The sequence below is a fragment of the Lepidochelys kempii genome, chromosome 6 (assembly GCF_965140285.1).
Source record: "Lepidochelys kempii isolate rLepKem1 chromosome 6, rLepKem1.hap1, whole genome shotgun sequence".
NCBI classification, from domain to species: domain Eukaryota; kingdom Metazoa; phylum Chordata; order Testudines; family Cheloniidae; genus Lepidochelys; species Lepidochelys kempii.
Window position 1 is genome coordinate 58,908,500 of NC_136385.1, and position 27,389 is coordinate 58,935,888.

Here is a 27,389-nt window from a genome sequence, read left to right on the forward strand (position 1 = left end):
ACAATAATGGAAAGAATGCCTGCCTACACCAGCCATGGGTTCTATTCTTTCCTGTAGTGCGATGTCATGGGGTGGTGGTCTGAGCTCTGGGCAAGACAAGGAGTCTATATGTTACCACTGTGTGAATTCCCAAGAGACTGGTCATGACCCATGTTTTCTGTGCACATGTGTGGTGTTCCTCATGTGGGCATTAAACCATTGCTCAGTTCTTGCTGCTACTTTCGTCTGAGCATACAGATTTCTCAATGAGGTTTAATTGGACTGTAGTAGATCTTTGTATGGGCATCTATGAAGAAAATTGAAGGGTGGGGAAAGAAGAAGAGAACCAAAGTAAGAAAGGCTGGAGTTTTTCCTCTGTAGCTCATGGCAGGGGTGGAAGATGTGGCTATATTTGGGATAGTTTGGCACGGACTTCTCCAAAGCTTGGAAAATGGTGTTACTGTTAGCCAGATAGTCTTTTAGAACTTTCTGTGCCTGAGAGATACTATTAGGTAACCATTTTTTCCCTTTGCATCTGATTAAGTCTCTAAATTGGCACCATAACTTAAACTATGCCTAGTGGAAATTGCTAGTGTCTAGGAAAATAGTTCTTTTTTGGGGGCATTTTAAATAGTATCTTTCATTTCAGAAGATCCCAATGCACTTCCCACACTAAACATGCACTCTAACAGTGAAATGTAACCACCTCTAAGGGGGTGGCACATACACCTGGTTCAAAGACGCTGGCACAAAATCTTGATCTTACCAAAAAATGTTAGTGATGCTGATGCCAGGAGACCTTCCATGCCTACATTAAACGTTATGGTACATTACAGGGAAACCTTGGCTTTTGAGAGATTAATTGAGAAGATACAATAAACTCCATGATGTTCCATGAATGTTGTATTGTAAATGCTAGGAAGCAGATAAATGGTTGGTTCTTCTGAAATTCTCTGCCATTGGAATTGGTGCCCATATTATTGTATCTGAGGATGATGACTAACTCTCACTCTCATAGGGCCATGTTATGCTCTCGGTGACACTCCTCTAACTCCTTTGAAATCAACTACTGTTGTTTTATTCATATTGCAATAGCACCTAGAGACCCCAGCCAAGAGGGGAGTTCCATTGTGGTAGGTGCTATACAAAACACACAGTCCCCACAGCAAAGAGTTACAATCTAAACAGGGGAGAAAGAATGGGATGGGAAACAGAAACACAGAGAGGCAAAATGATATATGGTCATATAATAGTTCTGTGGCTGAGCCAGGAATATAACTCAGATCTCCGGATTCCCAGTCCAGTGCCGTATCAAAGTGAAAAGTTTTAAGTTTTCCTATTCTTTCCATATGTGATGGGAAGAGAAACAGAGAATGAGAGCACATGTCCCCTGGATGGAAACCATCCCTACATGGCATCTGTGTCGCCAGTATGGATTCATGTTTTGCCTGTTACAATCCTGGAGAAAAGAACTGGACATCATAGTTTATAGCATAGTTGAATAGCATCCCTGCCGTGTAGGGTAACGTTTGAGATTAAGTTAATTGCCTTCTTTGAATTGACTTTCTACTGAACTTAGCTGATCACTGCTGTTCTCCATTTTAATGATCTTACAAGAGTGTTGGCAAAAAGCTGAAATTGTACCAACCATCCAGGCAAAATCTATCCTCAGCCAAAATGTATGTAAATCACACACATTGAAATAAAGGCCACCCTCCTGTATTTAAAGCACAGTTTAAAATGTTACCTTTTGTGTGTGCAAAACTGCCCTCTACGTAGACTGACTGTAATGGAATGATTTAGTGGCATTCTATATCTTTCTAGAAAAGAAGAGTTTATCTGACTTCTGTGAAACTGTACAAACACAAATTCTTCACATGAGGATTCAAAGCTGAGTGACCCCACTTGTGGCTCATGAAGAGTCCATATCTGACCAAGTGAAAATGGGTTTAGAGAGCTTTTTGTTCTAGTCTCCAAGTCTGTTCTCTTCACAAAACTATCACGTAGCTTGGCACAATAGGAAGTATCTGCTCAGCAGAGGCCAGGAATATGAAAAGGAGAGGGTATCGGTTGTGCAGTTGTGGGGTGCCAGGACTCAATAACATGGGAAGTTGTGCTCAGTGCATCTACAAAGCTGTATAGAAGGAGCCCAGGGCTTGAGGTGCATCAGAAGAGTTGTGTTTGGAGCCCTGGAACTGCAGTAGAACTGGATGTCACATGTTGGGGTTCAGTTGTATTCATGAAGGCCAAGAATTGGAATGGCCAATGGGTTTTCATTCCAGGAGTGAAGCGAATCAGCAGAGCTGTATCTGTTAAGCTTGAACAGGGCCTGAATGCTCTGTCTGTTTCTTTCAGCACATGCTTTTTTGCTTTCATGAGCAGTAAAAATCAATTATAAAATTATGAAAAAAATAAAGAAGAAAGAAGATTTATTGAAAATTGTCCTCTAAGTGGATGTTTAAAATACATTAGTGATAAGCCAACCCAGCGAGCCTAATAGAAGACACAGGATGATGGAAAAAGAAATCTTGCTGAGCCCTCAGTGTCCTGCATGAGTCACTAACTCCCTAGGGCAGAAACCAGAACACAAGAGATGATTGTTTTCATTTTGTGAAGCCAAAACATAGCCAATTCTGAATTTGGATGAATCCTCTTGGGAGGCATATCCCTGCACTAGTGTAACTTAGGGTGAGTAAAGGTGATGAGTCCATAAATGTAGAAATCCAGAGCCCTTGTTCTCATTTTTGCTAAATCTTTATTCAGGCAAAACACGTATTCATTTCAACGAGAGTTTTGACCAGGAAGATGCATTTTGTGGCTTCAGATTTGCAGCCCCAAAGAGCACTGGGACAGATCTGATTGCTGGCACAAAGAGGGTTTAAATATGTGGGTCAAATTCTCTGCTGGTATAACTCCTCTGGCATCAGTGGAATTATACCAGCAAGGAATTTGGCCCTATGTCTTTCTATCAGGGTTGGCACTTGTCACTACTTTATCCTCGGTATTCAAAACTTTCATCCTTCATATTGCCTCTTCAATGCTGGTGACCAGCTTTGCACTGTATTTGGCAGAAACTTCAACATCATAGGGTTTCTTGAAATAATGTCTACGACTCATGAGGGGAACAGCAGTGTATTTGTCCAGTTCCCTGAGGCCTTATAAATACTTTCTCATCTCAAGGCAGTTTATAACCTGTTCGGCTCCAGAGTTGCATAAGTTTGATGGAAATTCTCAGTTTGTGATGGAATAAGAAAGCAGAGAGGACTCAGCACATTTATTTGTGCTAATAAATGACCTCTGGCTGGAAGCTGTCTGTTAATGCCATTAAATGAACTTCTGCTGTGGAACACAGGGATGGAGCCAGAGGCACAATAAAAGGTGCATTATTATGACTGTTCAGATAATGCCAGACAATTTTGCTGTTCTAATTTAAAGATTTAATGGTTTGTTAATAATGCCTGATTTGGGAATACGGTATAGAGTCTGTCGGGGGGGGGGGGGGGGGATAATGGCATTAATAAGGGTAATTTAAATTGTTGCTGTAAACTTGTTTGCTCTGGTTTGTTAATTGAAAAATGATTTGTCTTAATGTGTGATAGAATAATTGTTCCTTCATGTATCTTGTGGGGGAGGGGCAGGGTATGTATTGGTTCATGTGTCTGTGTGCTTTTGTATGTATATCAGTATGGTAAGGCTAGGGCAGTGTGCATGTGTGTATATCAGAGTAGTGTGAATAGGGCAATATGTGTATCTGTGTGTTTTCAGCATATATCAGGTGACTGTGTCTCTGTCTATGCTAGCATGTCAATGTATGCACAATATGCATGTGAGTTTTAAATTTATGATTAATTACAGGACATCTAAGGTGAAAAAGGGAAATGAGAAACTCGTAAGTTATTGGATGTTTAACCTTGGAGAAATAAACTTTGCATCTAGTCTTTCATAAGTGCCCCCACACAACTGCCATTATAGAGATATTTGTGTGTAACTCCTGTTAACCCTAATTAGAGTTAATGGAAGATACATGTGGACATTAATGGCACAAGAAACAAAGTAGTCTCCATTTCCAAGGTTAATCCAGCAGCTTCCCTCATCACTGTTTGGCACCCTGTAATTAATTATACAGTCTCTCCCTCACTCACACGCACACTCACATACCACTTTTCGCCCTCCGTTTTTTTCAGTCACATATTATTTGGAATTAACAATCCAAAGAGCAAACAAGATTACAGCAATGACTTCAGTTACCCTTATTAATGTAATTATTCCACCCCCCTCAACTGATAGACCTTACCGTACTCCTGAATCAGACTTTATTAAACCATTAAATCTGTAAATAACAGCAGAGAAATGATCCGCTGTTGTTTGAACAGTTGTAGTAATGCAGCCTTGGCTGACCTATCATCAATACTAATAGAGTCACACACAGGAGCAGGGAGAGCTTCCATTTTGTTCTAAAGGTTGACATCATCATGATAAACAAGGAGCTCAGTGTCTGTGAGTGAGGGGAGTTTGCATAATGTCCAAGTTGTCTGTTTGTCTGTCTATGCATAGGGCTGCCATCACAGTGGTATTTTTGAAGCTCTGAATCAAAACACCTTCCCTAAATCTGTATTTATTTGTCTGACTATCTTTAGTATTTCTAGGACTGTTGTCATTGTAAAATCAAGGCTTTAGATTTATAAGTATCTTTATCCTTCTGACAAAGGAGAGCTAATGACTACATGCCAAACTGTGTGTATATTTCACTTCTGTGTAGCCATTCAGTGTCCCTGTGGATAGTATCTCTTCTGAGCTGATTTGGCTCAGAACCATCCTTGACAGCCAAGAGCCATCCTTGCTGATGTCAGGCTCCCCACATATAGCTCAGCATGCTCGCTCTTGTTCCCAATATTTCCCTGTGTTTGGAGACTGTAAGTGAGCTGAGCATTACACATTGTCATTGGCCAACTTCTGGATTCTAGGGTGAAATGACTGGCCAAAAGTAACTTTCTTTAGTGTCTGATTAGATGTGAGGGGTTTTTCTCTTTCCATTAAGAAAAGGAGTACTTGTGGCACCTTAGAGACTAACCAATTTATTTGAGCATGAGCTTTCGTGAGCTACAGCTCACTTCATCGGATGCATACCGTGGAAACTGCAGCAGACTTTATATACACACAGAGAACCTGAAGCAAATACTCACCAACAACCACATACCACACAACAGAACCACTAACCCAGGAACTTATCCTTGCAACAAAGCCCGTTGCCAACTGTGCCCACATATCTATTCAGGGGACACCATCACAGGGCCTAATAACATCAGCCACACTATCAGAGGCTCGTTCACCTGCACATCCACCAATGTGATATATGCCATCATGTGCCAGCAATGCCCCTCTGCCATTTACATTGGTCAAACTGGACAGTCTCTACGTAAAAGAATAAATGGACACAAATCAGATGTCAAGAATTATAACATTCATAAACCAGTCGGAGAACACTTCAATCTCTCTGGTCATGCAATCACAGACATGAAGGTCGCTATCTTAAAACAAAAAAACTTCAAATCCAGACTCCAGCGAGAAACTGCTGAATTGGAATTCATTTGCAAATTGGATACTATTAATTTAGGCTTATATAGAGACTGGGAGTGGCTAAGTCATTATGCAAGGTAGCCTATTTCCCCTTGTTTTTTCCTACCCCCGCCCCCCCGGATGTTCTGGTTTAACTTGGATTTAAACTTTGAGAGTGGTCAGTTTGGATAAGCTATTGCCAGCAGGAAAGTGAGTTTGTGTGTGTATGGAGGTGGGGGGGGGTGAGAAGGCCTGGATTTGTGCTGGGGGTGGCCCACCTTGATTATCATGAGCATTGTGGGGAGAGTGGTCACTTTGGATGAGCTATTGCCAGCGGGATAGTGAGTTTGTGTGTGTGGTTTTTGGGAGGGGGGTGGGGGGGTGAGAGAACCTGGATTTGTGCAGGAAATGGCCCAACTTGATTGTCATGCACATTGTGTGGAGAGTTGTCACTTTGGATGGGCTATCACCAGCAGGAGAGTGAATTTGTGGGGGGGGGGGGGGTAGAGGGCGAGAAAACCTGTATTTGTGCTGGAAATGGCCCAACTTGATGATCACTTTAGATAAGCGATTACCAGCAGGACAGTGGGGTGGGAGGAGGTATTGTTTCATATTCTCTGTGTGTATATAAAGTCTGCTGCAGTTTCCACGGTATGCATCCGATGAAGTGAGCTGTAGCTCACGAAAGCTCATGCTCAAATAAATTGGTTAGTCTCTAAGGTGCCACAAGTACTCCTTTTCTTTTTGCGAATACAGACTAACACGGCTGTTACTCTGAAACCTCTCTTTCCATTGTGATCCATTCATGCCTTTCTGGTTAAATTAATGCCATGCCTCCTCCAAGACTACTTAGAAACTACAGCGTATGCAACTGGTGATGTGTGGATGCTCCCTGGATGCTTGGTAGTTGTAGCCACAGGAAGTATTTTATACCCATTTTTCAACTGCAATGACTTCCTTTTTACTCCTAGATGCAATTTGAGGTATAAACACTGATCTATGCTTGGCTTGGATGCTGGCTTTCAGATATGATTTCCAATTAATCCCAAAAAAATCTTAAATTGATCCCACTTCTCTGCCACCATGTCAAGGTTCCTGCCCCACTCTGAACTCTAGAGTACAGATGTGGGGACCTGAATGAAAGACCCCCTAAGCTTATTCTTACCAGCTTAGGTTAAACGCTGCCACCACCAAAGTGTCTAACAACAATAACAGGGGAAGTGCCCACTTGGAAACATCTGCCCCACAAAAAAATCCCCCCAAGCACTACACCCCCTTTCCTGGGGAAGGCTTGATAAAAAATCCTCACTAATTTGCATAGGTGAACACAGACCCAAACCCTTGGATCTTAAGAACAATGAAAAGCAATGGGGTTCTTAAAAGAAGAATTTTAATTAAAGAAAAAGTAAAGAATCACCTCTGTAAAATCAGGATGGTAAATACCTTACCAGGTAATCAGATTCAAAACATAGAGAATCCCTCTAGGCAAAACCTTAAGTTACAAAAAGACAGAAAAACAGGAATATACATTCCATTCAGCACAACTTATTTTATCAGCCATTTAAACAAAACAGAATCTAACGTGTATCTAACTAGATTGCTTACTAACTCTTTACAGGAGTTCTGACCTGCATTCCTGCTCTGGTCCCAGCAAAAACATCACACAGACAGAGAGAACCTTTGTTTCTCCCTCTCGCTCCCCCACTTTGAAAGTATCTTGTCTCCTCGTTGGTTATTTTGGTCAGGTGCCAGCGAGGTTATCTTAGCTTCTTAACCCTTTACAGGTGAAAGGGTTTTTCCTCTGGCCAGGAGGGATTTAAAGGTGTTTACCCTTCCCTTTTTATTTATGACACCCACAAACTACCTTAACAGTTGCGATCAGCTGAGGTGCTTGTGCTAATAGTCCCTAGATGTAAAAGTATGTAGTAGGAGGCAGAACATACTTGTTGGAGAGTTCTCAACTCTGGAATTTTCTTCCCCACCTGGTCTGACACAGCTAGAGTTTGTTGACCATTAGAGCACAATGTGAGGTCTATCCCATTGCTCAGCATTTGCTTGAGGGGAGGTTTGATTTATTCTGTTGGGTCATTAAAAGTCCATATTGTGTTTTTTAGATATTGTTCATTGACTCTTTAGACCTTTGTACTTTATTAATTTAAATTAAAGCGATGTTTACTTATGGTTTGCTCTATGCTGGTGATTTTGGCCAGTTTCGCAATGTTGCTTAGGCGAGTGATTTTTATAGTAACATTTTTATATTCGCTAAATACCTAGTGTATGTACAATTATACAGTCAAAAAAGTGTTTTTGCCACTGTAGCTTTGTTTGGAGGAACTGTATTAGCTCTTCTGGCAAAAGTACTCTTGCTGCACCTTCAATGGGAAGTTCTACCAATATAGCTAAGCTGGCAAATCCTTTCTTATGTAGACAAGGCCTGAGTCTCTTCTGCTAGCTTGCTGAAGGTTGAAGTAATACATCAAGACCATGTCTACACTAGAAGCACTTAACCAATATTCTAGTATTCTCTGCTGGCAAAGTGCTCCTAGTGTGAACACAGCTATACCAGCAAAGTTGAGCTCTGTATTGGTACAGTATAGCCACCCTCCATGAGCAAAACAAGCTATACCGGTAAAAGCACAGCTTTGTTGGCAGAGCTTCATGTACACTAGATAGTTCTTCTGTTTTAACTACACAGCATAGTAAGAGTGGTAAAAAATCCTAGTGTGGATACAGTTATACTTTATACTGATATAACTACATCCACTAGGGCTTTTACCAATATAACTATTTCAGGGGAAAATATTACCGCCTTTCCCCCCCTCCCCCCCTCCAAACTGAAATATTATCCTGGTAAAACTTTTAAGGGTATTGTAGACCCAGGCCTAAGATACAATAGGAGGGAAGTCAGTTCAATGAATGGAACACAGCTATTGTGTTTTTTCATTTTTAATTGAAACTAGGAAAATGCAACATCTCTTGGAACAGGACTGATGGTTTCTAACAAGGCCTGGCTCTTGTTGTGTGGTTGGGAAAGTGAAATACAATCTGAGGGTAGATGTTGTCAGAGCTACTGAGGTTAAGCACCCCTGGCCTCAGGCAAATCCCCTTGTTTTTATAAGCCACTACAGAGAGGCTGTAAAATATTTTAAAATGGGTGACTCAATATTAGTCTCTAAACAGTGCAAATGTAATAATATACCATGGGTGGTAACTTGAAGCTGACTTCGTAGACTTAAAATCCCACCTTTGTTGTCTTTAACCTTGGTAGGATATTTATAAACTAAATCCACCCCAAATTAAAATACGTATAGATATATAAAACATTTGAGATAGACATTTAAGCATTCAACCAAAGGCTTGCAGATTAGAGAGCTTAGTTACAATGGTTTCCCTTGGTAGGGTAATTGCTGATATAACACTTGCTGCTGCTACCATTTCTTTCCTGCTAAACTGCTGAACAAGACCATAAATAAAACAAAATAATCTCCATCCTGGAGTGGGGAAAATTGTCACATTCCCTTTTTTCCAGGAGTTTGAACCACTTTGGTGGCACAATAACACCACCTGGTTTGTAATTTGAAGATGGGACCAGCTTCAGAATCACTGAACCAACAATAGGGACACAAGTGGTGGGAAAGCAATTTATTCTGGGCCTTTGGTGTGGGGCTAAGCAGCATTACCGTGTTCCACAGAACTCAGTTCTCCAGCAGACACGGGTAAATTCTGCAGTTATTTAGTTGTCTATGACTTGGTTGCTGTGTCAGAAGGATACTGATCTGAAACACTTTGCAGTCAGTGAGCCCATCTGCAGCACTGAAGTCCTGGAATGGTGTGAGAAGTGTTAGAGAAATTTTGGTTGAGAAGCCGGGGTTGTTTGCCTGGAGTGATGTCTTTGGCTTAAATCTGTGGATAGGTAACGTATCACATGATGAGTCCCTTTCTGTCACAGGATCAGAAAAACAACCTGTAAATACCAGTTTTTTGTGATGGTAGCTGGTATTTTCAGACAGGGTATTTAAAGTTGTGTCAAAATGAAAGAGCTAGAATTTAAGCCTGACTTGGGTATCAGCCATTATTCTTCCACTTCCTCTGTTGGATTTGAACAGAGCTAAAGCAATCAGCAGGAGATACTCAGCTCCTCTTTCTTTTGGGTATCTTTGAGCAAAAGCAGTTGTTCCTAGAGTACAATATAAAGGTGTCTTTGTAGGAGTCCCAAAAGGCTTTATAGAGTTAAATAGATTAAGGCAGTGGACAGTTTATTGTGTAACATGTGCATGGTATGTGATACAGCTAATGATGTAAAGACATCACATTGCAGAAGAGGGAAATTAGGAAGTATCAGTGAGGGAGAAAACCTAGCTTGTCAACAGAGAGTTGATGTTGGGGAGAGATGCAGGAAAGCTCAGGTCTGGGAATCATGAGGGCTCAGTCAGGGCAAGAAGAGCCTGCACTGTTTTCACCAGCTGTGCAGCTCTCCGTAGAAACACCACATCTTAATTCTTCATCCCTTTTCGGGGCTCATCAGGCTGAAAGAGGGGAAACTAACTCTGTCACTTACACATATTCAGCCATAGTGAGTAGAAACACTAATGTCATAGTGGACAAAGCATAGCCTGCAAACCAAGTGTGCCTCAGAATTCTGCAACGTGGCCCAAGGCCATCCCGCTCTTTGTGAGCAGATACCAATCAACAAATGATAGGCACACTGGAAACAGAGTGGATAGAAATTAGTAGGTGTGTGACTCATTAAACTACAGCTCCCATTGTACGTCTCTCAACAAGACAGTGTCTACCTGTATATCTCCAGTATTTATTCTGTTGTCTAGTCGCGGCACATCTGTCGCTAGAGCACTTGGTTTTGCTGTTCTCACTAGTGGACATTAAAATGGATTCCTAGTGTAGAGTAAGGGTGGTGCTGATAAGCGGAAGCAGACCAAAATTATTTTTAGGGCTAATTAATAATTAGTGCATCTGGTATCCAGAGTAGCAGTTCATGTGTGTCACCAGAAAGTTAGTGAGGCCCTCTCTCCCATGGGATGGGAGTGAATATTGAACTGTCTCTCAACTGAAAGGAGTTTTTCTCTCTGTATGAATAATATTCAAAGTGAGCTGAGTGAGAGTGTACAGTTAAAATCCTCAAGAAAATCAATTTTGTTTGAAAGGCTGGTTCCCATTTCTGAGCTACTTGTGAGAGAGCAGCTGTAAGCCCTGTGTTTTCTAAAAGCAGAAACAACCCCTCAAGATTTTATTAGCAATCAAGAGCCTGAACTTTTTGACCCTTGATGCCCTTGGGACACTCACACTTCTGCTGACCCCTTTGAGGACCTAATGCAATCTGCTGCCAGTGAGGGACAACTGGCAGTCTAGTAGCCCCCTGTAGCACTCTCTCTTGTGGCTGGTATGTAGTCACATGATAAAAGGTAGCAGGTCGGTGACATCTGGCATACACATGGCCCTCCCTCCAGGGTCAATTGCAACAACCAACATCTTTTAGCCCTGACACTGCTGCTGGTCTCTTGCTACTTGCAGATGCTCTCTGAGGGGGAAAGAGGAACATGCATGCCATAGCTGTGAAAGGAAAACATTGTTTCCTTTCAGACCATTAACATTTCACTGCTATGTTGCTTTTGCCTGTCACCCCTCAAGACCCTACGCTGGACCTTTCCTTGGGCACAAGCTAAATGAATTGGATGGATTCAGCTTAATAGCTTGGAAGAAGACAATGGCTCCAAATATGAAGGTGAAATCTCAAATAACAGCTTGGGTTGAAAATCAAACCCAGATCCTTCTTTAAGATTTGGATGAGGATGCCATTTCCTCCTCACACACTTCCCAACTCTCAGCATGGCAGCAGCTCTTTTACTGCACAGGTCAGTGGTCTACTTTTCCTCATTTCTCTTACCACTAGAACCCAATGACACCCCACAGGTTCTGGCTGACTCCAACCCCATGGCCCCGCTCCGGTGGCTTAGTCTATTCCTACAGACCTACAACAACATAACAAGCTCTGGTTTTCCCTTTGAATTGTGTGAACATTGACCATGCAGCATAAGTGGATTGTGAAGAGGATCTTCAGAAAGTTTGGCAAAATGTTTGAGTGCTTTCCCAGGCCACTGGAGCTCACCACTACCAACTGAGCATCTGCCCCCAAAGTCATCGGAGTCATCTGAGGATTCTACGTGATGAAGAACCTCAGCTCCATCATGCCCTACATATACAGAGAACAGGTAGTTCACTGTGTCACCATTCATAGCAATAAAGTGTTAATTCTGGAACCTAATGATGATATAATGGTGTGATTCCACAAGCCTTCTGTGCAAGGAACTCCTGTTGACTTCAGTATGAGTTCTGCAAGCAGAGAGCTTTCAGAATCAAACTCTAAATGTTAATATTATTTCAATACTGATCACTGTAGCAGCAACTGAGTTGCTTAGGGATTGTGAGCAGAGCTTAGGTAGAAGGCTTCCATTTTTTTCTTATCTATCACTTAGTTAGTTATCTATCACTTAGAGCTTAGTTACAATGGTTTCCCTTGGTAGGGTAATTGCTGATATAACACTTGCTGCTGCTACCATTTCTTTCCTGCTAAACTGCTGAACAAGACCATAAATAAAACAAAATAATCTCCATCCTGGAGTGGGGAAAATTGTCACATTCCCTTTTTTTGCTTCCTAAAGCAATTTGTCATTCAGTTTGTATGAAGGAATTAACTTGTATAGTGGCATTCTAAACTATAGTGAAGGTCATTTGAAAAGCTTTTTTTTTAATCCACATTTTGAATCCTGTGCTCCTGGGAGCTTTATTGCCCTTCCCTAGTGCTTTTCATTAGAAATCTCAAAGCATTTAACAAATATTACTGAATTAAGCCTCTCAAACTCCCTGGGAGGAAGTTATTACTAACCCCCATTTTATAGATTGGGAAACTGAGACAAAACTAACTTAAAGTGATTTGTCCATGGTCACACAGTGAGTCACTGTCAGAACTGTGAATAGAACCCAGAATTCCTGACTCCCAAGCCTGTGCTCAAGCCACTTGACCTTGCTGCTGCTTCAGACCATTGCCATTCTAAGTGGATTTGGTGTAATCCACTCTAGCAAGGAAAATGCAAAGTGGTGACTTCATATTTTAAGTAAACAAAAATTGTAAAATATTTTATCTTAAAATGCATTTGTACAGCAGATGATGCAGAGACTTGATCTAGGAGTAAGTTTTATGTTTGTAAAGCATTTTAGTTTCCCTTTTAATGTTTGAAATTTAACCCTCCCCCCCCCCTTCCAGCAGTAGTGATGGAACAGTTGAATGTTACATTGCCTGAGCCAACTTCCCTTGTCCTAGGAAGAGGCGTAACAACAACTGTGCGATCTGACTGGGAGAGTTCTCAAAAAGGGCATTCTTTCTGCTCTCAAAACATACCAAAACATCCTGCTGCTCTCCACACACTTCAGCCTAAACCTAGGCCAATCACCCTCCAAATCTGGTTTTGATACTTACAAAAATTAAAAACAATGTTTTAGCAGGCGGCAGAATTGCTTTCAAATTGCGTGTTGAGCGAGAAAAGAGACACAACTGAACTGAGATTAAGGCTCCACTCGTGGTAAAGATTAACTATTTAAGTCTTTCATTATTTCACAGATCATTTAGACCCTTCCTGACTGATGCAGAGGTTGGGCTGTATGATCCCAGGGGAACTTTTCAGTCATATCTCCTATGGGTCCTGTGGAATGTCCTGTTTTTAAATTATACAACTGCATAAAAATTGCTGTTCTCCATAACAATGTTTCCAGATCTGAAACTGATGCAGGTCCTGGTAGATGATTCAGCAACATAGGAAATGTCAGACTGGATCACGGATCCAGATTCTCTTTCTGACCGTAGCCAGTGCCAGGTGTTTCACAAGAAGGTACAAAAAACTCTATAATGGATATTTATGGACTCACATGCCCATGGGGTGCATTTCTTCCTAATTGCTGGCAGTTAATAGTTGACTTATGTCCTTCCTTGTGTTGGGTCTAATGAGGAAGGCGCCACCCCCCCTTCCCCTCACCTTTCATTCAGTGACAATGTGTTTCTTCTTCTGCTTTATGGACATGTTTGCTGCCTCCTGACTAATGTTTCAAATCTTGCCCTAACCATTATTACTTTGGGGCAAGTAATGTCATGTTGATTCCAATTAGACATATTTTACATTCCCTGCTTCCAGTCTTCTTCTCATAGCAGATGGCACAATAATCAAGAATGTGAAAATTAAATTTCATCTGTATCCAGGGCATTCTCCTCTCACACACACATTTTCTCTCACTCACTCACTGGTTACTTTTTTTTAAAAAAAAGAAACTCCATATAGTTCTGTTGGCCCATACCTGTCCTTATGTGTTTTTTTATGACTGATGTTGGTTCAGGCTTTGCCCCATGCTATTCCCAGTCTGGTTTTAGGTATTTCTAGAGAGGAGGCTTCCACTGTTTTTGTTATGTATTATTTAGATTAAAGGAGAGCCAAACAAATGTGCTCACTCTTAAGCAGTTTCCAAACACAAAAGAAGACACTGTCCTTTCTCTGAGGAGCTCCCAATATTTAAAACAAAGTCTCCCTTGACTTCTGCAGTGTATAAACCACCATGCTGAGAAATGTTTCACAAGCCTCTGATTGAAAGGCTATATTGTGCTTTAACCCCAGCAAGTCTCCTTGGGAAGAAATGGTATTCGTCTTTCTGTTCAGTACTGAGGTTTTTTGTTTGTTTAAAGCCAAAGTGTAAGTGCTCTGTGTAGACCATTAGCTGTCTGAGAGGAGACAATACTTCTCTTTGGGTGAAATTCACCCCTTTGCAGAAGTCCATGGGATGACCTCTGCACTACCTAGGCCTCACATAGGCCTTGTGCTGACCCAGTACTTAGGACTGAATTTCACTCAGTGCCTGCCTTCTTGAATCCTGCTTAGGAACTCTATGCTTAAGGTATAAGGATGTTTCTGGGAGATGATATAGTTCTTCTCTGTGGCCTTGTCTTCACTAGGAAAATGTGCTCTGCACACAAGTTAGTTAATATGAGGTAAAATCCTAGTGACGTCAAGGCAGGGTCTTGTTTTCACTAGGATTTTCCCTCCTGTTGGCTAATTCGAGTTGAGAACACATCTTTTTTTCCTAGTGAAGGCAAGTCCTTTGAGACTGATCCAATGCCCAGAAAAATCCATTGGATTTGGATCAGGCCTTATATGCTTAAGGAGTAAGGACATTTCGAAGAGGACACACAGTTCTTTCTCTGCACATTGGGTTATGCAAGGATATCTCAGTTTCCTTTTGGAGGTAGCAAAGGGAGTAAGCTGCCACTGCCCAGCAGAACCCAACCCACTATCCTCATTCAAAAAAGTGAATACAGTTACTTCTGAAAACACTAGAACAGTGGTTCTCAAACTAGGACCGCCGTTTGTTCAGGGAAAGGCCCTGGTGGGCCAGGCCGGTTTGTTTACCTGCCACGTCTGCAGGTTCGGCTGATCGTGGCTCCCACTGGCTGCGGTTCACTGCTCCAGTCCAATGGGGGCTGCGGGAAGCGGCGTGGGCCGAGGGATGTGCTGGCCACTCTTCCTACAGCCCCCATTGGCCTGGAGCAGCGAACCGCAGCCAGTGGGAGCCGCGATCGGTTGAACCTGTGGACGCTGCAGGTAAACAAACTGGCCCGGCCCACCAGGGGCTTTCCCTGAACAAGCGGTGGCCCTAGTTTGAGAACAACTGCACTAGAATGCAGCAGCAGTCCTCTTGCTACTAAGCAAACTTTCCCAGGAATGTGAAAGAGATGCCTGCTATGTCTGAGCATTACAGTTGATGCACCACTCTCTTAAGTGGTGTCACTTTACTGCAGAAATTCAAGAGACACTCTGCAGACTAAATGAAGCAGATGCTGCTTTGAACCCTGAGGATGCAGCATTACAGCAGCACAACAAAGGAAGCCCTATGTTCACTTCAACGTTAGCAGCCTGATTTATTGGAGCTGAAGTGCGCAGCTTGTCGTGACGCTTCATAAACATGGTTAAGGCTTTTGTAGGAGCAGCTTAATTAGGCCCCTTTTATTTCTTAATTCCTGGAAGTGGTGGAGTGTGCTCGGCTCGCCTTGATGGCAGCAAGAATTCCAGTGATTTATGCTCCGAGAAGTGGAGGTGAATTTGTTGCCATGGCACTCTAAGGTGTCTCCAAAACCCACAGCTCCTGTCCGCTGAATAGGCTCCCAGCAGCACATCCTAATTGCTGTTGTGCAGCACCAAAACAAATGATCAGAGATTTCCACAAAGACTATAATCAAAGGAGCATCTCTTACTTTTTAATGTGTGCTGAATGGGTTCATTTGTAAGCTTATTACGACTTCAGAGAGAGATGCTGTTAGGACAATCATTAGGTGCCTGTGAAAATAGGAGGGTAAACCAGGACACATTCCAGAATAACCTCTACTGTAATATTTGTGCATTAAAAGTACCTTCCATACCAAGCAGCCATGTTCATTTTCCTGTTGCAAGTGCCATAAATTAAGGAATCCCCTCCCCAGAAAAGGTAAACTAGGCACGTTCAAAATAAGGTCATGGTCAGGTTAAAAAAAGACACCCAAAAACCCTAGATGTCTGGAAAGCAGCAAACTGACCAGCACTGATCTTTTGTATCTCGATAGCGCTTGTCACCCTAAGGGATGCCAAAGCACTTAGGGGCCAAATCTTGAAGTCTTTATTCCAATTGTACTCAATCTATACTCCTATTGGGTACAACAGAATTCTTTGCTGGCTGTCTGGGACCCTTCATTGTACATTACACCAGTGGTTGCGTTAGACATCTCTTTTAGGGGAAGGTGGAGAAGGGAACATTCAATAACTCATATATCTTAACATACCAAGATGAAGGGCCTAAATATATCAACTCCAGTTTATTTTCCTGGAAAACTTCTGAACCTGGGCGGTGGGCTTCAGTCATGGTTATCTATATCTATATATCTATTTTGACTTTCTTTCTTGAATAGAGTTAGAAATACCTGTAGTAAATCTTGTTGTGGAGAGGGGTTGTACCCTTGCCTAATTCAGGCCAGGTGGCTGTAATCAATTCCAGTTGTTTTTAAGACCACTGTCTCCTTGGCTTGTCATGGAGTAAGTTACAGGGGCCATTTACAGTGGCACTGAATCTTCTGTGCTTGAACACAATGGATTTTATGGTATATTTATTTGCTGGTTCATCTCCTACCAATCAAACTCAGTCAGTGCCACCTCAGTCACCTGAATCATTCTTCATTTCTTATGTCATATCTTAATTCTAAATTATTATCCCCTCAGGGGAGGAAGCTTGTCTGTGTTTTGTGGGGCTCCCAGAACAGCTCTGGAGGAATAAATCTTACTAATACACTACTATTATTAATAATAAAGGGTATTTAGAACTTCAGAAAAGATAAATACCAAAAAATTCTGATAATGTTATTTTTGTAATGAATTCATTCTGCCTGTGTTCAGAATGATCAAACTCATCCATTTAAACATGAAGGTTTTTTTGATCCGTAGTTGTTTTATTACAAGGTTTTGGGATGGTCGCTAATCTTTGCATTTCAGACTTGTTTCTCTATTTTGCTTTAACATCAGTGTAGGCACCATCTAGAGTAGAGAGAGGGCATGTGCTTCACTTTTTATAAATAGTTTATGTACTGAGAGTTGTGTTTATTTGGTATTAAAAATTATTAAAAAGACTATTAGTCCTCCAATTAACTAACCAAAGCTCTGCCAAAGCTCTGTCTCCATCATTCTTGGCAATCTCTGCTGCTCTTCAGATCATAATTACAAATACATATCAATCCACTTCACTTTAAGTGTCCCATCATTGCTAATTCACTTGGTGTGCACTGGAATGGTGCTGACTGCAGGGAACTCAATTGGTTTTCATATGCAATGAATTTATTAGTTTCCGTGCAGGCCTGGGTTTGAAGATCCCAGCCAAAATGTCTGTGTGCAACTGGAATCCTGGCACAATCTGTAGAAAGACCTACGACTTGTTGGGGGTATGTTCTCTTCCTGAAGCATGTGTATAATTCCCAGCAACACTAATAGGAAGTTATACATGCATATCAAGGGGCGAATAGATCCCTTGGTTAGTATGGCAAATGCACATCCTTTGCTCCTTAATCTGGAGAAGGGAATTGAAATTGCTCAGTATATGCCATGCTATGAATAGGAAGTTGGCATCTTACTACAGTGAGATGTGTGTGATGATATTCAGAGCACTCCAACAACACGTAAAGAGCCAAAGATCTTTCTAAATAAGGCAATGTACGTGTTCTGTTTTTTCAGCTTTTTGTCTGATAGTTCTCCAAAGGGTAGGCAATCTGCTTTATGGCTCCAACTAGCAACTCCTTGGCTCCAAGGCATGTGCTGTGTATTGCATGCAGGACACTACTGCTCAACAATTGGGCTGAATCATCAGTTAATTGTTATTGAGGTGAAGGTTTCATTGTGGAGTGCTGACGGTGGGTCAGTTAAACTTGGGAGATGGTTTGGTTCTGTTTGTTCTGATTATGGTAGTGCAAATAGACTGGAGTTAGAGAAACTTTAGAGATGTCCCTCTTGTTCTTTTTTGTGATTTGGGAGGGACACGACCACAGCCCTGTGTTCGCATGAATATGTTTTTGGGTCTACACAGCTTTCCATCACAATAGGTATTTGTTTTTACCTCCTCCTGGTGAAACCATTAAAAACAAAGTGACCATCCTGTTCCATAGCACTGTTCTGTATTAAAGCAGGTAACAAGAGCATGGGGTCCCAAAGCCCCTGCCAGAAAATGAGTCTGTTTATTGCGGCTTTTTCGGGGGAGGAGCACAGAGGGCATTAACAAGTTGTGCTAGGCAGAAGAGTCTGTGGCTCGTAGTGTACTCCCTTTTGATTGCCTGTTTGCCTTAAAAATCAATGATTTCCCCTCCCTCTGGCCTGAAAAGTATCAGGGAATTTAAGAGATTAAAATTCATGGTTTGTGGTGCACAAGGTTGCCACAGCAACTGCCCTATGTATTTATTTTTTTTTGGATGGATTACTGCATCTTGCAAACAGTCATCAGCTCGGCAAGATACTGAGGCATTTACTCCAAACCAAAGAAGACTGAATCATTGGAAATTAGAGGGAAGGGGAGCAGAAGAGAGTGTCAAGGAGTCAGTCCCTATAAAAGTAAGATCTGTTTAGGCTAACAGAAGAAGTGGAAGAGTGTTTGTGTGTGATGTCAAGCGCTCTAAGTTTTGGGAGTCCCTAGGAAGCACACAGAGCATTTCTGCACCAGAAGTACGTGGAATTATGATATGTCATGTCTTGTTGCCTTTAGAGCCGTTGGGTCAAATTCACTCCTGATGCAATTCTAGTAACTTGCACCCAGGGTGAATTTGGTCTGTTCTTGAAGGCCAACATTTTCTAACCTGGGTGCCCAAAGTTAGGATCTAAATCTATATTTAGATACCTAAATAGCCGTCTTCCATGAAAAGAAAGTGTTCTCCAGAAAATGTAATGAATGGGCCAGATTGTTTCTCAAGGAAATAACAGAAACATCAGTGGGCCTGGGGCTGGCGTCAGTGTGGTCTGAGGGAGTAGGGTGCTGTACTGTATGTCAGTATCCCTGAGTTCTGTTCCTGATTCTACCATTAACCTGGCAAGACCTTTCCTCTCTCTCGGTCTCAGTTTGCTCATCAGTAAAATGGGGATAATGATATTTATCTTCTTTTGCAAGGCACTTTGACAGAGTGGGAGTAGCCTAAGGCTGTAAGCTTCCCTGCAAGGGCTGAATTGGGGAGATAACTAATTAAGGACTGGGTGATTGGGGGAGGTTTAGGTTGGATATTAGGAAAAACTTTTTCACTAGGAGAGTGGTGAAGCACTGGAATGCATTACCTAGGGAGGTGGTGGAATCTCCTTCCTTTGAGGGTTTAAGGTCAGGCTGGACAAAGCCCTGGCTGCGATGATTTAGGTTGAGGATTGTACTAGATGACCTCCTGAGGTCCCTTCCAACCCTGATATTCTATTATTCTATGATTAACCAGTTAATAAGGGGATTCTGCTCATCAGTTAGGGATGGTTGAAAGTGGGTGGGGGGGAGGTGCGAGGAAAAGGAAGGGAAAAGAAACCCAGGATCTCAGAGGGGTGAGGTCTCCCCACTATCTCTCACCCTGTACCTAGGGAATAGGGTGAAGCTTGGGGAAAGACTTGGACTGTGGGGACAGAAAACTGCACAAAAAAAAATTGTAAATAAAGCACACTGTGGTGAACCTACATAGGTGTGAGCACTGCTTGCAAAGCGAGATGCAGGGTGTGGTAAAGCATACTCTGTGAAAAGTCAGGGCTTGTCTGGGATATTCCCCTTCTGGTGTAGGAGAAAGGCCAGAAAGGAAAGTCACCCAGAAGGCACAGCGGAGCGAGCACCATGGAAGAACTTGTGCACTGGATAGTTGAACAGAAAAAGGAGTTACATAAAACTCTCCAGGAATTTCAACAGACCCAGCAGCAGGGGAGACCATCCTTGTTGTCCTGGCAAGTTGATTTTAGGCCAATCGCAGGTGCAATGACAGTTCTTGGAGAAAATGGTGTGCCCCCCAGTAAGGAATGATAACAGAATGATGGGCATGGGACAGTGCAAAATGAGCCCAACAGATGACCCCGATGCCTTTTTGTTAATGTTTAAGAAGGTGACTTCAGCAGTGGGCTGGGAGAAGAGGGTATTGGCCTTCTGATTGACTTCCTACCTCTGGAGAGAAGCGTAAGCTAATTATATGGCTGAGTATGATGCTGTAAAGGTGGCCATTTTCAGTGCTGCCAACCCCAAATGTTCAAAACTAATGTTAGGCTCCCCCAAAATCATGAGATTGGCTTTTAAATCATGAGATTATGTAAAATAATAGATCTGGTGTTCTTTGTATTTGCCTTCTGCTCTTTGAACCTTTAGGGTGCACTGCGGTCGCATTCTGAAGCTTTCTCCACAGCTGTGAGGGTTAGAAACATACTTTTTCTTTAAGAATGAAGACTGACATCATCACATTTCCATTTAATTGCAGGAGCTGGGGCTTTAAGAAAAACAATTATCAGGAGACTCATGACGAAATCATGAGAATTGGCAACACTGCATTTTAGATGGGATGGGTCTGTCTGAAGAACAATATAGGCAGAAGCTTCAAGCTGTAGAAGACCTACTGTAAATAGAGCACACTATGGTGAGCCTATGCAGAAATGCTTGTAAAGTGAGATGCAGGCTGTGGGAGCATGCTCTCTGACAACCACTTTGAGATCTTGGTGTGAAAAGTATTATGTAAGATTTTCGTAAGTATTGTTGTTGTTTATTAAACTCCATTCAATGCTTCCTAGCATAGTGCTTTGGAAACATAAAGCAAAAATTATACATATTATTTATATTCCAGAGCTGCTGCTATTTATTACACACACCCCTAAGTGTTTCAACCCAGCCCCTACTCTCCCTTCCCCATGTTCCCTAATGATTCAGTCCAAATGATGGAACACTTGTGACCAGAGTTTCTGGGACAAGGCATACATGGTCACTTTGTTGCAGAATTCTGACTTGATTAACAGTAGAAAGACAGGAACCAGAAGAGACCCAGGACTGCTGAACTGTTGCCCAGAATGCTGTGCTTGTGAAGGAAACAGTGAGAACGGCTTTAGTTGTAGCTCAGTTTAAATTAAAATCATAGGGGGATTGGGGTGGTGTTTAATATTTAAGAAGAGTCTATCCGGTTAATGTTTTAAGGCATCTGTGTGCTCCTAGGGACCTCACAAAATTAGCTGTGCAGAGCAGTTAAATGCCATCAGGCAGTGCAGCAACTTCACTTGGCTTCAGTGTTGCAAGGGGAGGCAGTTGTCACAGGAAACGGGCCTTTATTATAGTGACATTAGTATTTTAATGCAACTAAAGAGGAGCTAGATTGACTGTAATTTAGTATCTAGTTCCATGGCCTTGTGCAGTCTTCTCAACACTGCTCCATGGGGTCCAATTGTACTTACACAGTGCACTCTGGAATCTAATTGGATTTACATGCAGTAATGTTTTCATATCACAGTGATGACTGCTATGTAAGAGCCATAAAATTCCAGTGCAATTAGTTATTTATACAGTGGCTACAGTTACAGGATAATGAACGGGGCTGATAGCCCATGCAAGCGCCAATACTATCAAAATACCATATGGGTCACCTTTTTTTCGAAGCCTTCCTGTCAGGCAGAGTTAGTGAGGGTTTAAGATTAAACTGGGCCAGATCCACCAAAATATCTCCCCTTCCTTTTCCACCATAAAGATACTGACCTCTTGCAAACATCCAGAAGGGACATGACCCCTAGCTGCTGCCTGCCCCTCAAAGGGGCATGTGGACCTTGTGTGTGTATCCATTTCCCTACATCCTGCACAGACAGCACATATGGGGGGGAAGGACTGACAACAGCTGGTTGAACTGATGATCTGCTGTATCAGGATGCCTTGTCACTACATGACCCAAAAGCCAATCACCTGGCCTTTAACCCTGCTCTATGAAGTGTCTAGGAATCTATAGTGTGGGAGGGGGCTCAGGGTAGGGGGTTGGGGTTCAGGAGGAGTGCGGCAGGAGGCTCGGGGCAGGGGGTTGGGGTGCAGGAGGGGTGCGGGCTGTGGCAAGGGTTTAGGGGCCTCAGGGAAGGAGGTTGGGGTGCGGGGTGCAGGAGGGGTTCGGGGTGTGGGCTCTGGCCCGGCGCCGCTTACCTTGAGCGGCTCTGGAGTGGCAGCGGCACACAGCGGAGCTAAGACAGGCTCCTTGCCTGCCCTGGCCCCGCGCCGCTCCCAGAAGCGGCCAGCACCACGTTCCTATGGCCCCTGGGGGAGGGGGGGGGCAGAGGGCTCCACACGCTGCCCTTGCCTGCAGGTACCTCTCCTGAAGCGCCCATTGGCTGCGGTTCCCCAGCCCACTGTCCCCACCCCTGCCCACACACGGACACGGGGGACGCAGGGACATGGTGCCAGCCGGGTCCAGGAGCGGCGCAGGGCCAGGCCAAGCAGGGAGCCTGCCTTAACCCCTCAGCGCCACGGCAGGTGGCAATCCCTCGGGCCGAATCCAAAGCCCTGACAGGCCAGATTCGGCCCACAGGCCATAGTTTGCCCACCTCTGCCTTAATCAAAGACCCTTCCAGGGAACTGAGCTCAAAGCAAAGGTTTGGGAATGAGGAGGAAGCGGATCAGGAAAACTTGCTGCAGTGGTGTGAGGAGTTGTGTGACATGATAAGACAGTGTGTCGAATGTGTACGTGCTTACCAAGACAAGGCAGGGTGGCCTTGGGATCGAGCCTTCCAAACAAGGAGACGTGGCATCATCCATAACTCTGACACTCCCTGTGTTTCTCCCAGAAACACTAATTAAATCTCTTCCTGTTTGAGTCTCAGGCCCGGTAGGGTGACCAGATGTCCTGATTTTATAGGGACAGTCCCGATTTTGGGGGCTTTTTCTTATATAGGCACCTATTACCCCGCACCACCGTCCCGATTTTTTACACTTGCTATCTGGTCACCCTAGGCCCTGTGGTTTTACACTTGCTATAATTTGCCTTCATGACTAAATCATAGTGATTAACCTGAAAGAGTCTGTTTCACAGGGACTTCCTGCCCTTCCAGACCACAGAGTGAAGGTGGAGCCTGCTCTTTTGTGTCATCTGTCACTTTCTTTCATCTCTAGTGCCACAACGCCTGCTGCTATCTACTGAAGCATCTCAGTTTTTCCTCTGTGTAGTATTGTAATTCCTTTAAAATATTGTGATTTAAGAAAATATAAAATTTCCCCTCCCACGCAGGCCTCTGAAGACTTACAGCGGTGTAATTATATGCATCCGCAGCAGGAATAGGAATCCTATCAGTCTCATTATTTTCTTAATAATAGGGTTATATAGCATAGCAACATCTCCAAACTAAAAGTTAGAGCCATCTTCTCTGCCAAGCGGCACCTACCCCTGTACTTCTGGCAACACATGGAGTGAGAGTGTGAAGAAATATGCCACTCAAACGGGCAACATTAAGGATGGAGCTTCGCAAGAAAAGAGAGAGAGTGTGTGTGAACCACTGAAGAACAGAGAGTGTGTGAAAGCAGAGGGAATAATGCAAAAGAATGTGAATATTAATTACATTTTAAAATTAATTTGCTTCAATCACATTGAGCCCCTTTTGTGTTCACTTTCCACAAGTATTAAATGATAGAGTTTTACTAGCAGAAACCTTCACAGGAGGCAAATCTCAAAGTCATGTACACAAGTATTTGTGGAAAACAGATTTTAAATTTGCACATCTGAGTATGCACCTTCATCCAGTCAGGGAACAGGAAATAGCCCTGTATGATTTATCTGGCCACTCCCAGCTAAACAGCCCATCTTGGGTTTAGAAAATCTGTGATCAAGCCACAGACTAAAAACGATTTTGAAAAGATTAATTTGAATTACAATGATGCCTAGAGGACCCAACTGAGGATCAGGGTCTTATTGCAGTAGGTGCTATCCAAACAGTTTTATAAAAGGCAACCCCTCCCACAAAGCGGCCACAGTCTCAGATTGTGACCAGATTAAACAAATGGATGCAACAGGTGAGAGGGTGAGCAGACAAAGAGGAAAGTAACTAGACTGTTTTCATAACTGTAGTCTCAGCTCACCCCCAACCTGTGCAAAAGATGTTTACTTATATTTGAACAATTAAGATATCAGAGGAGTTGTGATCTGCTTCCAGATACTACTTGAGCAGAAATGAAAAGGTTAAATTCACTGAAGAAATTTAACTGTGAATTATTTGCACAGCTCTAGTATGTCAGTCTGAGTGTCTGCGTCTGTCTGACTAGGTCTATGTCTTTCTGCATACACTTGTTTTTATAAGGCCTTTTATTCAAGTATCTCAAAGCATTTAACAATAATTAGTAGTATCATTTATGCCCCTTTTATAGATGGTGAAACTGAGGTACAGAGAAGTGAAATAATTTGCCCAAGTACGCATGAAAAGTCATTTCCAGAATCAAGGCTAGACCCCAGGAATCCCAATCTGCTTCTCTAATAACTAGACCACACTTAATACAGAGACATTCTACAGCTGCTCCTCTGCCTCTTTCATTTTCCCAGTAAATGACCTGTAAAGTTACTGCAGATTAAAGTTTGCATAAATATCCTGTAAAATGCTGAAATGCTGCTGTTGATAAATCTAATACTGTAGTAGGGGGTGTGTTTGTGTGTGTGTGTGTGTATAGATATATATAGATACGTAGATATGGTCTGTGGATATTTAAACCACTCTGAAGAAATTGGATGCTTTTCAGGGTGCTAAAACCTTTTCATTATTGCTAATGTGCACCAAATTAAGGACGCAATTAGACAAAGTGTATTCATCAGGATGGTATGTTTTTATAAATGGTTTATTCAACATAATTGTATTTTATTGACTGTTGCAGTAATTGAATATTTATTTCTTATAGGACAAGCTTGGCCAATAAAAGATACATGGAGTGCACCGCTCATTAGAGGTCAGAAAAGAAATCGTGCTTGAAGCCTCAAGAGCTACATAGGTGAAGTTTTTAAATTACTCTTCTGCAATCCAATAGGCTTTCTCCAGCATCTATTATGTATGTGTCTGCTGTTCTTCCGAGAGGAATATTTCTGTTCTCATAAGGAGCTTCATGGGAGGTACGAACAGGTTATAGTGTGTTTTCTTGGTGAGAGATTCAATAGTCATAGGGCTGGATTCCCAAACTAAATCCAGCCCACTTCATGCTACTAAGGTGGCATAAATGGGCTGAAGCCAGGTAACAGAGAATTCCTATGTCAACGGGGAACTCCCTGCTGGTGCAGGTGTGCTGAATCCAGTCACTGTGCCTTTGGGCCTGCCTGCCTCCCTCCCTCCTTCAGATACACCCACACACCTGGGTAAAGGGGGTATGCCTGGCCCGTTGTTGGGGTAGGGATATGTTGGAGCTACCCTATACTACATCAGTCCTCCACTGATATAAAGTCCTTATCCTACCTTAGAGCTGCCTAGAAGCAACTCCAAGAGGCATCCAAGCCAGGGCTGGTTCTGGGAATTGGGGCACTGGCTCAGGAGAGGCACTGGCCCATAATGTCCAATTCCCTTTAAAGGCTAAACGGCAACAGGAACAGGCTTGGAATATTCATTCCTGAACAGGCTGTTACACTTCAATATTTGTAGTCTCATAACACCTAGAGGGCACAATCAGTATCAAGACACCATTGTGCTGGGTGCTGCACAAGCATATATGAAGGCAGAGGGCATACATGCTGCAGGGAGCTTATGATCTAAGGAGACAAGTGACACATGAAGAGTGGAGGACAGAGGGACTGATTTGTAGTTATATAGATACAACTGTAGTTTTTAAACGGAGTTCAAATATGTAAAATAGGTGTGAATTCTCAGGTACACCTTAAGCCATCAGTAATAGGCTAATTTTTATTGGAGTCAGAGCAGATGAGATTCTTGAGGAGGAATTTGAAAGGAGGGGAAGAGTGGCCTTATGGAACAGTTCAAGGAGGGTATTCATGCTTGAGGAAGGTACAGAGATGTCTGCACAAGATGGGTGCACAACTCACGGGACAATGTGATAAGAGATGAGAAGAGAAGCAGGGAGAAATCAAGTTCCGAAGGACCTTAAGATGAGTGCACATACTTGAATTTATTTGAAGTAGTGAAACAGAGGGCGCCAGTAGAGAGATTAATGAGTGGAATGATCTACTAAATGATCTGTGCACGTGTGTTTTGAATGGACTTGAGGGGACGATGTGGAAGTTACAGTAATCAAGGCTGAAGATGAGGAAGGCCTGAATAAGAATTCTGACGGGTTGGCAGATCTTAGAGATGTTGTGGAGGAAGAAATAGCCGGAAGATTTGGACGTGGCCTGGATCTTCTGGGCAAGAGAGAATCATAGAATCATAGAATAACAGAGTTGGAAGGGACCTCTGGAGGCCATCTAGTCCAACCCCCTGCCCAGAGCAGGACCAATCCCAACTAAATCATCCCAGCCAGAGCTTTGTCAAGCCTGACCTTAAAAACTTCTAAGGAAGGGGATTCCACCACCTCCCTAGGTAACGCATTCCCGTGTTTCACCACCCTCCTAGTGAAAAAGTTTTTCCTAATATCCAACCTAAACCTCCCTCACTGCAACTTGAGACCATTACTCCTTATCCTGTCATCTGCTGTCACTGAGAATAGTCTAGATCCATCCTCTTTGGATCCACCTTTCAGGTAGTTAAAAGCAGCTATCAAATCCCCCCTCATTCTTCTCTTCTGTAGACTAAACAATCCCAGTTCCCTCAGCCTCTCCTCATAACTCATGTGTTCCAGTCCCCTAATCATTTTTGTTGCCCTTCGCTGGACTCTCTCCAATTTCTCCACATCCTTCTTATAGTGTGGGGCCCAAAACTGGACACAGTACTCCAGATGAGGCCTCACCAATGTCGAATAGAGGGGAACGATCACGTCCCTCGATCTGCTGTCAGTGCCCCTACTTATACAGCCCAAAATGCCATTGGCCTTCTTGGCAACAAGGGCACACTGTTGACTCATATCCAGCTTCTCATCCACTGTCACCCCTAGGTCCTTCTCTGTAGAACTGCTGCCTAGCTATTCGGTCCCTAGTCTGTAGCAGTGCATTGGATTCTTCCGTCGAGAGCGCAAAGTCAAAACTGAACACCAGACTACAGACATGAGTGATAGGGAGGATTGTGACAGTGAATGGGAGTGTGGAGGGAGATTTTCAGAGGAAGAGATAAGGAGCTGACTTTTGGTCATGCTGAAGTTTACGGTGGTGGCTAGACATGCAAGAAGAGATGTGTGAGAGAGAGAGGGAGATGTGGAGCTGGAGGGAG

The 27,389-nt window shown here is 42.9% G+C and overlaps 1 protein-coding gene across 3 annotated transcripts in view; it reads left to right on the forward strand.

Annotated features, from left to right (window-relative positions):
- The window catches only part of TSPAN18 (tetraspanin 18), a 177,446-nt gene that overhangs the window by 117,198 nt on the left and 32,859 nt on the right, over positions 1–27,389 (forward strand). For 2 of the 3 annotated variants that reach the window (XM_073348075.2, XM_073348078.2), the window contains 2 exons: positions 20,573–20,728; positions 24,988–25,077. The gene's annotated coding sequence lies outside the window, so the exon portion shown is untranslated. The remainder of the gene's footprint in view (positions 1–20,572; positions 20,729–24,987; positions 25,078–27,389) is intronic. The other variant, XM_073348076.2, reaches the window with a different exon arrangement.